At 40.1% G+C, this 12,867-nt stretch overlaps 1 protein-coding gene across 5 annotated transcripts in view; it reads right to left on the bottom strand.

The window, feature by feature from the left end:
• TNRC6B (trinucleotide repeat containing adaptor 6B) overlaps nt 1–12,867 on the bottom strand; it is a 246,723-nt gene that overhangs the window by 160,138 nt on the left and 73,718 nt on the right. The gene's annotated exons all lie outside the window — the stretch shown is intronic.

Here is a 12,867-nt window from a genome sequence, read left to right as displayed (position 1 = left end):
AATACATTCATTTTATTTATTTATTTTTATGTGATGCTGAGGATCGAACCCAGTGCCTCACATGTGTTGGGCAAGCGTTCTACCACTGAGCTACAACCATAGCCTTACTATACAAATTTCTAACTGTATTCCTAGCTATCTACTCTAAAGATGCTTTTGCACACATGCAAATATATTTATAGCAGTATTATTTTAACAGAAAAAAATACAGAACTATCCATCAACAGTGAAATAGACAAATAGGCTCTGATGCTCTCAGACAACAGAATGCTATGCTACATGAAAAATGAATGAACTACAGCTACATGCTTCAACCTGGTGAGTTACAAAAAATTAACACTGAGTGAAAGAAACAAGACACAAAAGAATACAGTCATCCCAGGCTGGGGATGTGGCTCAGTGGTAGAACACTTACCTGGTATGTGTGAAGCCCAACACTGTCAAAACAAAACAACACAACAACAACAACAAAGTTATCCCTTGGTATCACAGAGGACTGGTTTAAGGACAACTTCCTTCCCTATGGGTATCAAAATTCACTGACACTCAAGTCCTTTATATAAAAGAAACAACACATGCATATAACCCATGTGCATCCTCTGTGTACTTTAACTCACCTCTAGATTTTCTATAATATCTTATATAATCTAAATGCTATGTAAAAAGTTCTTACACTGTGTTATTTAAGGAATGATAACAAGGAAAAAAGTCTGAACATGCTCGGTATAAGTGTAATTTTTTTTCCCCCTGAATGGCCATTGTAGGTATAGGTAGAAGTCCAATATGCTATCCACTGAGCCACAGAGCCAGCTGTAGTTTTTTTTTTTTTTTCTTTTTTTCTGAATATTTCTATCTATGGTTGAGTAAGTCTATCCATGGATGTGGAACTCACAGAAGGGAGAAGGCTGACTCTACAAATACAATATAATTTCATTAATATACAGCTCAAATATATACATTTTAAATCGCATACAGCATAAGCACCCCTAATCTGGAAACCCAATCAGAGCATTTCGATTTCAGATTTTCAGATTAGGGATGGTTCAATCTGTGAAGTCTATGCAAATATTTCAAAATCTCAAACCCTCAAACTGGAAACACTTCCAATTCCAGGAATTAAGACAAGGGACACTCAGTGTGTGTGTGTGTGTGTGTGTGTGTGGTGTGTGTAGACAAATCTATGTGTATATGGCCATAAAAAAAACCATAAAAATGGAAAAGTTATTAATACAACATTTAGGTAGTAACTGACTTACGGTGGGAGGGGATATGATGAGGGAGGAAATTCACTCAGGGAGGAGTACATGGAGAGTTCTGAGGTATAGTTACGTTTTATCTGTTGGTCTCTACAATAGGTGTTGTTTTCTTCATAACTGTATATAGATATATGTGATATATATGGTATATACAGATATATGTATATGGCTTATATAAATTTTCAAAGGAAAGAGAACCATTTTACTATTCCAGAAATTTACTGGTCTATAAAGAAAGATAAGTGACAGAAATAAAGTCACCTCTACAAATAGGTTTAACAGCCCTATGAAAACTCCCCCAAAAGGTATAATGTTAAAAATCAAATAGATGTATTCAAGGATATAGATGGACTATTCCCCACTAAGAAAAATAAAGTCCGTTTCTTTTCTTTTTTTGGTACTGGAAATTGAATACAGAGGCACTTTACCACTGAGCTATATACCCCTGGCCCTTTCAAATTTTTAACTTTGAGACAGGGCCTCACGAAGTTGCTGGGGCTGGGATTACAGGCCTGCATCATCACACCAGCAAAACAGTCCATTTTTCACAAAACCGAATGATCTAGAAGACAGACAAGAGCACCACAGATACACACCATGATGACATCCAAACAAAAGAAATAGCTTTCCAGGAATACTATCCTCTCCACAGTTCATCACGTCTCAGAAATGAGAGGAGATGAAATATTGGTAAGATAAGCTATTTCTCAAAAAGAACAGAAAAATGAGAAGTTTATTTTATTTCCAATAAAAAGAGAAAATAGCAGAAGGAGAAGCAAGAATAATAAAAGATATACACTGCATATACGGTGAAATTCAAAACAAGCTTGACTTTTCTTTCTTTCTCATGGACTTCCTGATTCTATAGCCCACAGGGCTTTGCCAAGGAGAGAAAAGATTCATTCTCCCATCCTAAATTTACAGAGTTCTAAGAACTTGGACCTGGGGCTATAGCTCAGGGCATAGAGCACTTGCCACGCTTGTGACAAACCTGTGTTCAATCCCCAGCACCACAAAAATAAATAAATAAAAATAAAGTAAAACCTCTAGATGAGAAAAGAGGGAAGAGGTGACAATGTTATAGAGAGAGACTTAGAAAGAGCCAGAGATGATCTACATCTGGATTTGAGTTGTAGTTACAACAATATGCACATAATTTTCTAAAAAATCGTTATCATTGAGTTGTACATTTTATGCCTTTAATCATACAAATGTCCTATTTTAATTTGGAAAAAAATAAAATGAAAATTGTTTAAAACGTATCAAGTGTCTTGGAACTTTAAGTGTAAACCATTTTCTCAAAGACAAGAATGTCAGGGAGCATGGTAGCACATGCCTACAATCCCAGCTGCTTGATGGGGAGTGAAACAGAAGGATCTCAAGTTCAAGGCCAGCCTGGTCAACTTAGCAAGGCACTATCTCAAAATAAAATGAAAAGCCTGGGGCTGTAGCTCAGTGGTAGAGTATGTGCCTAGAACATGCAAAGCCCTTGATTTAATCTTCAATACCACAAAAGCAAAAAACAACAACCAAGAATACCTATATTCCAAATTGTATACATCATGAAATTTTCTTGATCCTTCTTCTTTAGGTCCCCTCCAACGAAAGAGTTCTAAATTGTGTGCCTTGATCTGTTTACTAGTAAAATAATAAAAAAGGATTTACCTATAATTAAAAAAAAATGGGGGATGGTGCTGGGGATCCAATCCAGGACCTTTCACATGCTAAGCAAGCACTCTACTACTGAGCTACATACCCAGCTTCAAGAACCTCCTGATCAGCTCCCAGATCTTAACTCCAGCTCTCCTATTCTATTTGGATGGTCCAACAGGTCCAAAATGAAACGTTATTTTAGTCCCCAAATGTCCTCTATTTACATCCCTATTTCTGTGAATGATATCACCATTTACTAAAGTCCTCTAACAAAAAAACCTATCATTGATCTAAATCCTCTGCTTTTTCTCATTAACCCCACATTTACTGACTCCCTACATGCTACAGCTTCTATCTCATAAACAGCTCTCATATCACTGACTCCTTCTCAACTGCCAGCTACTCTAAATGTTATTATTACCGAAGCCTTCTCACTGGTCTTTGTGCTTCTGGGTCCCATCCCACTTTAATCCATTCTCCAAACCACTTACATTTATAAATATACTTTGCAAAATGCAAATATGATTGCATTTACTTCTCTGCTCAAAATTCTTCAAGGGTACTCTGTCACCTTCAAGGCTCACTGCCTTCTAGAAACAGGTGCAGGGAGGCATTGCAGGGTAGATGTTCAGGCAAGGGGAGGATCAGAGGAGGGAGTGCCTGATGTCAGGAGAGCTTTCCAGAAAGGAAACTCTGAAATCAGTTTTGAAGGCTGAGGAAAAGTTCACCCCAAACACCAGATAAAGAAGTGGTAAGAATTCAGCTCTTCTGCCTCCCTCAAGCTTTCGGAATCCCTGGTGCCACACACTGCCTGCCCTACAGCCCTCCTCCACACCTCATCTTTTGCAGGGGATTGATTCCAAGACACCACCCACCCATGGGGGATTACCCATGTCCTCAGATGCTCAGATCCCTTATATAAAATACTATAATGTTTCAATATAATCTATATACATCCTTGCACACACTTAAATCATCTAGATGATCTCTAATCATCTCTTGATTACTTATAATACTTGATACAATGTAAATAAAATACTATACAAACAGTTACACTATATCACTTAGGAGATAAGGACAACAACCAAAGTATGTACTGTTCAGTATAGATGCAGTTTGTCCCCCCAATATTTTCAATCCACGGTTAATTGAATCCATGGGTTTGAAACCTAAAGCTACAGAGTGCTGACTCTAGTTTTCCCTCTTCTTTTTGGAGGTAGGGAGTACTAGGGATTTGACCCAGAGGCACTGTACCATTGAGCTACATCCCCAACCCTTTTTATTTTTTATTTTGAGACAGGGTCTTTAGCAAGATGAGGTGGGCTTAGAACTCAAGCTCCTTCTATTTCCAATTCCCGAAACACTGGAATTACAGGCCCACCACTGGCACAGCCATAATGCTTCCTCTTGCCAAGACCCCTTAGTATACTCTCTCCCTTCCACTCCACATAAACTCAAATTCCTACTTTATTTTAAATGCTAATCAAATGTTTTTCCCAAACACTATCTCTTTTGCCAGGATTCATACCTTTTTCTACTCTCTATCAACTCAGAAGGCAATAAAAACAGTTCAGAAAGGTCACTGCTCCTTATTGCCATCTCCTGGGTTTTGTTTGTTTATAAGAGATGGGTCTCCCTATATTGCCCAGGCTGGCTTCAAACTCATGGTGCTCCTTCCTTCATCTCCTCCACAATGTGCACTACACCACCATCAGCCCATTCTTCTTCTTTTTTTTTTTAAATATTTATTTATTTTTTTGTTTTCGGCGGACACAACATCCTTGTTTGTATGTGGTGCTGAGGATCGAACCTGGGCTGCATGCATGCCAGGCGAGCGCGCTACCGCTTGAGCCACATCCCCAGCCCCCCATTCTTCTTTTTAAATTTTTATTAGTTATTGATGGACCTTTATTTATTTGTTTATATGTGGTGCTGAAAATTGAACCCAGTGCCTTGTACATGTTAGGCAAGTGCCCTACCACTGAGCCACAGCCCCAACCCCCATCCCATTTTTCTTAAATCCACTTCCAATTCCTCTGCTTTTTTATTTCTCTTTTCCACAAACTTCTTGTATACATGCACTTGACTTGATGATCTAATCACTCCTCTCTCTCGATTCATTTTCAGGATCGACACTTATCTTTATAAAATGTCCAGCTTACCTTTCTCCCAAAGTCATTCAGTAAGTGTTTATTGAGCACATATTCCTGAGTTACACGCTGTGTTGATGTTATGATGAAAGCAGCCTCAGCCCTCCCCAAACTTAAGAGGTAAGTGGGAGAGAAAACAAGAAGCAGGAGATAACAATGCAGTGTAAGAATCTGATGGCACAATCCAAGGAGAGCACTTCACTGAACCTCAAGGTATCTGACACTCTTTAGACCTGCCCTAGACAAGCGGTCCATCTCCTTCCCATTTCAGCTAGGAAAAGGGCAGACCAGGCTCTGGACCTCACCACCAATCCGTACTGCTTCAACTGGAAGTCCACACGTACTGAAATCCAGCTTTGACCACAACCACCTTTTCTGCTTCCTCCTTGAAACCTTCATCAGACTCTGCAAGGAGTCCTTAAGGTAACCTTCAGATGCTCACCTGACAGGTGGGCCAGTGAGTTGCCCAAGCAATACCCTAGGTTTGCTTCCCAATCCACTTGTTCTTGGCCTCCCTGCACCTTGCTCTGTCTCCAGACTTCAGAGCACCGCTGGACAAGGCTATGCAACTGGCTCCTTCACAATGTAAACCTGTTACTTCCTCTCAACACTCCCACTTCAGAACCTCTGCCTAGAAGGCCCTTCTTCCCCATCGGGTCATTGTCCTGAACTTCTAACTGACCTTGACACATGGCTTCAAAGTTGCCTTTTCTAGAAAGTGTCTTCTAGCACTTCCTCCTCTGCCCCTTCCTGGCTTCCACAGCAGTGCTCCAGAGGCCTCCCCTCCCGCTGCCACACTCTGTTCACCTACTTCCCCACCTGAGGTGGCCAGGGAACAGAAACAATGTAACCTTTGTCTGTGTACTGTAGAAGAGAACACAGCCAGACTAATTTCCAAATGCTTTCTCTGTTCTAAGCAGTGGGGCGAAGATCTGAATGATCCACTGACCTTCCCGACCAGGTCCCTCACTATTCCCCGGTACCTTTCTAGTCTTCTCACACTCCCCAAACCCACGCACTAGGCATCCAGCTGAGGCTCCCGCAGACAATGACAAGGACCATCCTGACAGCCTCTCTCACACAGGCCTCTCTTTTGTTCTTCTGGTGACTGCGTTACAAACCTGCATCTTCATTGCTCTCTGCAAGGTGAAAAACGTCCCTTGTGTCCTAAACTCATGACCCACACTATCCTGCCTCCTCTGGGACCCTCCTATCTAAAGAAATCTTCCATTTCTCTCCCTTTCCAATAATTCCATCCCCTCAACATATTTTGCAATCTCTCCTATTCTGAAAAATTAGCCTTGGCCTTCTATTACTCCAATAGACTGCTTTGAACCCTTCCCTTTACCACCCAAATTCTTAAAAGAGCAGGTTACACCCCACTGCTTCTATATTCTGATAAAAAAAATTACTTGAATTTATATGAAGGTAATAGAGAAAGCGCCAGGCTGGACACAGCTCAGGGAGCATTCGCAAGGCCCTGCTGTGTGTGCATGCCCATCACCCCCCCCCCCCCCGCCAATTTTATATACATAATACACACACACACACACACACACACACACACACACACACACGAGATTTTAATTTTTCCCTTTGTTTTCTCTTACATACAAGATTTTAAAAGTAAAAAAACAAACAAACCTGCCTCCCACTCATCTTCCAATGTGACCAGCTGGCCTTCTTCAAATCAATATTCAGCTTACACAATGCTATTATTAAATAAATAATATGTACATATGCACCATATTGAATGGTATAGTTTAATTTCCTTTCCTGTAAATAAATTACCTTTCTTGTATAATTTTTAATTTTTCTTGGAACTAGCAATTGAAGTTCCTCTTCTCATTCTTTTTCTTTCTTTTTTTTCTTCCTTTTTTTTTTTTTTTGCTTAGTGTTTATTTTTATTTTTCACTAATTCATCTTCAGATGTTCCCAGCAGAGCTAGAAGTATCTTTTTAATCAGGCCAAACATCTCAGGAGATCTGCTAGTGTCCTGAGTGGAACATTCCTTGGGCTGGTCTCCTATTCCATCTTGGCCTGTTTGCACCCTAGGTTGCTAAATCACAGCTGTCTTCTCCTTCATTTCTGAAATTCCCCCTCTCTCCTTTACTGGATTATCTGTCTCTCAAACCTTTTCTTTTCTTTTTAATGGTTTACTCCCTGGTCAAGGTGGAACACATATTCCAGTGATCTCCTGATTAAAGATATACGGACAGATAATTTGAGCCCTTGGATGAATGAAATGTCCTTATTTTATCTACACACATAATAATAAATTCACAGAACTTTTCAAACCCACATACTTAACTGAATACAGAAATTCAAGTTAGTGAATGTTTCCCCAAAACATATCTTTTGCTAAGGTCCTGGGGACTGAACCCAGGGGCACTCTACCTCTGAGCTACATGCCCCCCTACACACACTTTTTTTTTTGAGATAGGGTCTTGCTAAATTGCCAAGTGGACCCTGAACTTGCAATCCCCCTGTCCCAGCCTCCCAAGTAGCTGGGATTATAGCCTCACATAAGATGTTTGATAACGATTTACTAACTGGTGATTCTGTTTCTCTTCCTCCTACTTCCTATGCACAATTCCCCCAGGTCCTATTCCTGGACCCATCTCTTCAGATTCTGCCACAGCAATTTAATCTGAAGTCATAACTTAAACTATCAAATCTTGAGTGATTTCTAATTCTATACTTCCAGCCCGACCTATCCTGTCTCCAGCACTGTATTTTCACTTGACAGATCCCAGTCATACAGACAGTATACCAGCAACCCAAACCCCACAGGTGAGAAAGAATCCTATTCACTCTAGAACTTGCTTTTTTGTTTATGGGTCCTACTTTTGACAGGAACACCCCATCTTCCTAGTCTCAGCTTGACAACCTGATGTCACCCTTCATATCTCCTTTTCTTCAATATCAAATAAACTACTAAATCCTATCCCTTTTATAAATGGCATGTTTTTCCAATGGCCTCCTCTATTTTAGGTGCTGGAATTTAAAAAGAAAGAATACATACATTCTGAAAGCTGAAAGTTTAATTAATACATTGGATGGCAGAATCATGTTCAAAATGGTTTCAACAGGAGCCAGGGCTATTGGCTTATGCCTGTAATCCCAGCTATCTCAAAATTACCAAAAAAAAAAAAGAGGGAGAGTGGAACTGGGGGTGGGAGCTCAGTGGTAGAGTGCTACTGGGTTTGACCCTCAGAACTACAAAAAAGGGGTGGGGGTTCCAACAGACTAAAAGAAAGGTAGAAGCTCCTAAAATTTTTTAAATTGAAGTATAATTCACAAAGTGGAAAATACTCAGGTGTAAAAATTGATTGACTATTTGATGGTACTAGAGATGGAACCCTGGGCCTCCTACATGCTAGGCAAGCACTCCGCCACTGAATTACATTACCAGTCTTTCTTAAATTTTTATTTTACAACTGGTCTTTTGCCCAGGTTGGCCTCAAAATTATAATCCTTCTTACACCATCAGAGGCTGGATAGTCCCATCAATGGCTGTCTGCAGGCTGGAAAGCTGGGGAAACCAGCAGCTGCTCAGTCCAAAAAGCTGGGTGCCTTAAAACAACAGGGACCCATGATACATCCTCAATCCCATTCTGAGTCTCTGAAAGGCCCCTGGAGCCTTGGTGTGAGTCCATATTCAAACAGAACCACCAGCTAGTAAATCTTTATCAAACATCTCAGCCTCCAAAACAGCGGGGATTACAGGTGTGTTCCACTGAGCCCAGCTAGCTTTTTTACATTCTTCATGGTGTCATCTGATTAGAAGTGCAAAAATTTTAAATGAAATTCAATTGAACAAGTGTTCTCATTTATCATTAGTGCTTTTGAATCTACCAAGAAATTTTCATAGTCTTCACACAACTGTGAAAACATCTGTTAGGTTGTTTCCCAAAGGTTTTACAGTTGTAGCCCTCACATTAGATCCATGGTCCATTTCAAATTACTTCTTTTTTTGTTTGTTTTTTTCTACCAGGATTGAACCCAGGGGCACATCCCCCAGCCCATTTTTATTTAGAGACAGGGCTCACTAAATTGCTTAGGGCCTCACTAAGTTGCTGAGGCTGGCTTTGAACTCACGATCGTCCCTCCTCAGCCTATTGAGACAGTGGGATTATAGGCGTGCGCCAACGTACCCAGCTCAAATTAAGTTTTGTGTATAATATGTCACGTGGTGGTCATGATCCATACATTTCCATATGGTTATATAATCTGACAACCTCCCCTCAAAAGACATTAGTCTTTAGACAATTTTTTCTAATTGTTAAGTCTTTTCATTAGGTTCAAAAGAATCGATGTGTAACTACAGAAGGGGCAAGACCAGCACTACAGTAGTGTATTGGACAATGTGATTGGCTTCTGAGGTAAAAAGACTTTTTTTTTTTTTTTTGGTGCTGGGGATTAACCCTAGAGTCTTGCATACACTAAGCTCAGGATCTATGACTGAGCTACATCCTCAGCCCAAGAAGCATTTCTTGGTTAGTAAAAGAACCACAAATTTGGACTGGAAATGTGGTTCAGTTCTAGAGCACTTGCCTAGCATGTATGAGGCCCTGGATTTGATCCCAGCGTTGAGAGAAAAAAAGAAGAAAGAAATGAATTTAGCTGACACATCCTTTGAAGATGATTTTGACTGGTCAAAAAGAAGTAAGAGTGCAGTATACAGCTTCCATGAAGTCCCTCAGAGGAAGGGATAAGTTCTTTCCTTTTTCCCATGTGGCATGCAGATGTGATGGGGCTGGAGCTCCCATTACATAACAAGGTGGAGGCAACACATGAAGATGAAAGAACAAACAGAAGTCACCAGCCGGGCTGGGGATGTGGCTCAAGCGGTAGTGCGCTCGCCTGGCATGCGTGCGGCCCAGGTTCGATCCTCAGCACCACATACAAACAAAGATGTTGTGTCCGCTGAAAACTAAAATAAATAAATAAATAAATATTAAAATTAAAAAAAAAAAAAAAGAAGAAGAAGTCACCAGCCACTGAAAGGGCCACGCATCCTGAACGTCCCGGCCAGGCTGTTAAGAACTAAGAACTGTCTTCATGTATTAGAGCCGTTTACAGAAGAGGTAGTAATTTTTATCCTACCTTATTCTAGAAGGCAGGAACAAGACTAAATGCCTTAAGATACAAAAAGTATAAAGTAACAAACAGCACAGGCAAGGCCCTGGGTTGGATCCTCAGCATCACATAAAAATAAATAAATTAATTAATGATGTTGTATCCAACTACAACTAAAAAATATTTTTAAAAAGACAAATTGGAAGCAAATATTGTCTTTTTAAAAATATTTATTTACCACTGAGCCACAACCCCAACCCCTAATTTGTCTCTTTTCTTAAGGAAATAAAACGAATGTAGAGTGAAGAGTTGAGGACCCCTGTGCAGGCTGTCTAAAGTCTGTATCTGCCTCACTCTCTCCCCACTCCCCATCCCCCACTGCTATTCTGGTTTTCAACCCAGGGTCTCACATATGGTAGATACTCTACCACAAAGCCGCACCTCCAGCTCTTCCTCATCTCTTAAAGGATGCTTAAACAACATGATGGTTCTTCATCCACTGACTGCCCCCCAATGCCACTGTAGTATGCCTACTATCTGCATAAGAATCACATGGGCTGCTTACAAAGAAATTATAGATCCCAGGACCCCAACTCTTGAGATTCTGTTTCAGTAGATCTAAGGTGGAGCCTGGGCATCTTCATCTTAAAAAGCATATGAAGTGCAAATCACGACCATAAACGAGTCAGGCACGGACGCATGCCTTTAATTCTAGAGACTTGGTAGGCTGAGGTAAAAGGATTGCGAGTTTGAGGCCAGCCTCAGCAATTTAACAAAACCCTGACTCAAAATTTAAAAACAAAACAAAACAAAAACCCCACAATTTTAAAGGGCTGGGCTCAGTGGTAAAGCACCCCTGGATTCAATCCCCAGTACAAAAATAAAACAAAACAAAAACACAAAAATAAACAGGAAAAAAAATCCACAATGAAGTAGCATTTCCCATTCACAAGAATGGCTAAAATAAAAAACATGAAATAACAAGTGTTGGTGAAGACAAAGGACCAAGAGGAAACCTCACATATTTCTGGTGGGAATCTAAAATGGTGTGGCCATTTGGAAAACAGTTAGGGCAGTTCCTCAAAAAGTTAAACATAGGGGCTGGCACCTGCCTCGCACATATGAGCACTGGGTTCGATCCTCAGGACCACATAAAAATAAATAAAGATATTGTGTCTATCTATAACTAAAAAATACTTAGAAAAAAAAAGTTAAACATAAACCATACGGCCAGCAATTCCACTCCTAGGTATGTAACCAAGAGAAATGAAAATATATATTCAAACAAAAATTTGTACAACAATGTTCACAGTAGCATTATTCATATTAGACAAAAGTATAAACAACTCAAATATACATCATCTGATTAATGGATAAACAAAATATGGTATATCCAGCCACAGTGGGATACTAGTCAGCCACAAAAAGGAATGAAGTACTGATATGTGCTAAACATGAAAACATCTGCTAAGGGAAAGAAGGCTCACACTGAATTCTAAAACACATGTTGTTTGAGTCTACATATATGAAATGTCCAAAATTGGCAATTCCAGAGCCTGGTGAGGTGGTACACATCTATAATCCCAGAGACATGGGAGGCTGAGGCAGAATAGCAATTTTGAGGCCAACCTCAACAACTTACAAGATCCTCAAAAACTTAGTAAAACACTATCTCAAAATAAAAAAATAAGGATTAGGGAGGTATCTCAGTAGTAAAGAGCCCCTGGGTTCAATCTCCAGGATGAAAATGAAAAAAAAAAAACAAAAAAAAAAACAAAAATCCCTGGCAATTCTATACAAACAGAAAGTTGATTAGTGATTGGATTCCAGGAGAAAGGAAACTGGAGTGACTATTAATGGATATAGAGAGGTTTTATGACTAGAAATGGTTGTACAACTCTGTGATTAAAAAAAACTGAACTATATACTTTAAATGGATAAATGTGTGTGTGTGTGTGCGCACTCAGAATTTACCCAAGGCTTTGCACAAGCTAAGCACATGATTTACCACTGAGCTATATATACCCCTGGCAAATGGGTAAATTTTATGGTATATGAAATATACTCCACCACCCCCCCCCTTTTTTTTTTTTTGGTGGTGCTGGGGATTAGAACCCAGGCCCTTGTGCATTCGAAGGAAACACTATACCAACTGAGCTATATTCCCACCCATTTTTTCCCCTTTTTGCTATGTTGCCCAGGCTGGCCTCCAACCTGGGATCAAGTGATGCTCTTGCCTCAGCCTCCAGAGAGCTGGACTCCAGGTGTGCACCAGTGAAGTGTACTTTAGTGAAGCTACTTTAAAAAGTAAAGATCCAGGTGCAGGGGCACCTACCCATGATCCCAGCTACTCAAGATGTCAAGTTAGGATGATTGCGTGTTCAAAGCAGCTTATGCAATGTAGCAAGATTCTGTCTCAAAATATAAAGGGCTGGCTATGTACTCAGTGGTAAAGTAGGCCCTGGATTCAATTCCCAGTACAAGAAGAAAGAGAGAGAGAAGAGAAAAAAAGAGGAGAGGAGGGAGGAAAGGAAAGGAAAACACCTAAGATAATTTTTATGAATATTAAAGTTAACACACAAACTGGAATAGTTCCAGTTGGGCCTTTTCTCACTTCTCAGGCCTCATCTATTCCTATGTGTTAAGAACTCCCAATGTACACCTGGTCTCCTAAGCTCCAAAATGCCTGCTAAATATTTTTACCGTGAGTGCCTGCAGGCACTTTC

This window comes from Spermophilus citellus (genome assembly GCF_964194105.1).
Source record: "Spermophilus citellus genome assembly, chromosome: 10".
Taxonomy (NCBI): Eukaryota; Metazoa; Chordata; class Mammalia; order Rodentia; family Sciuridae; genus Spermophilus; species Spermophilus citellus.
The sequence above is the reverse complement of the archived record's forward strand: the minus strand, read 5'-3'. Positions and strand labels throughout refer to the sequence as shown.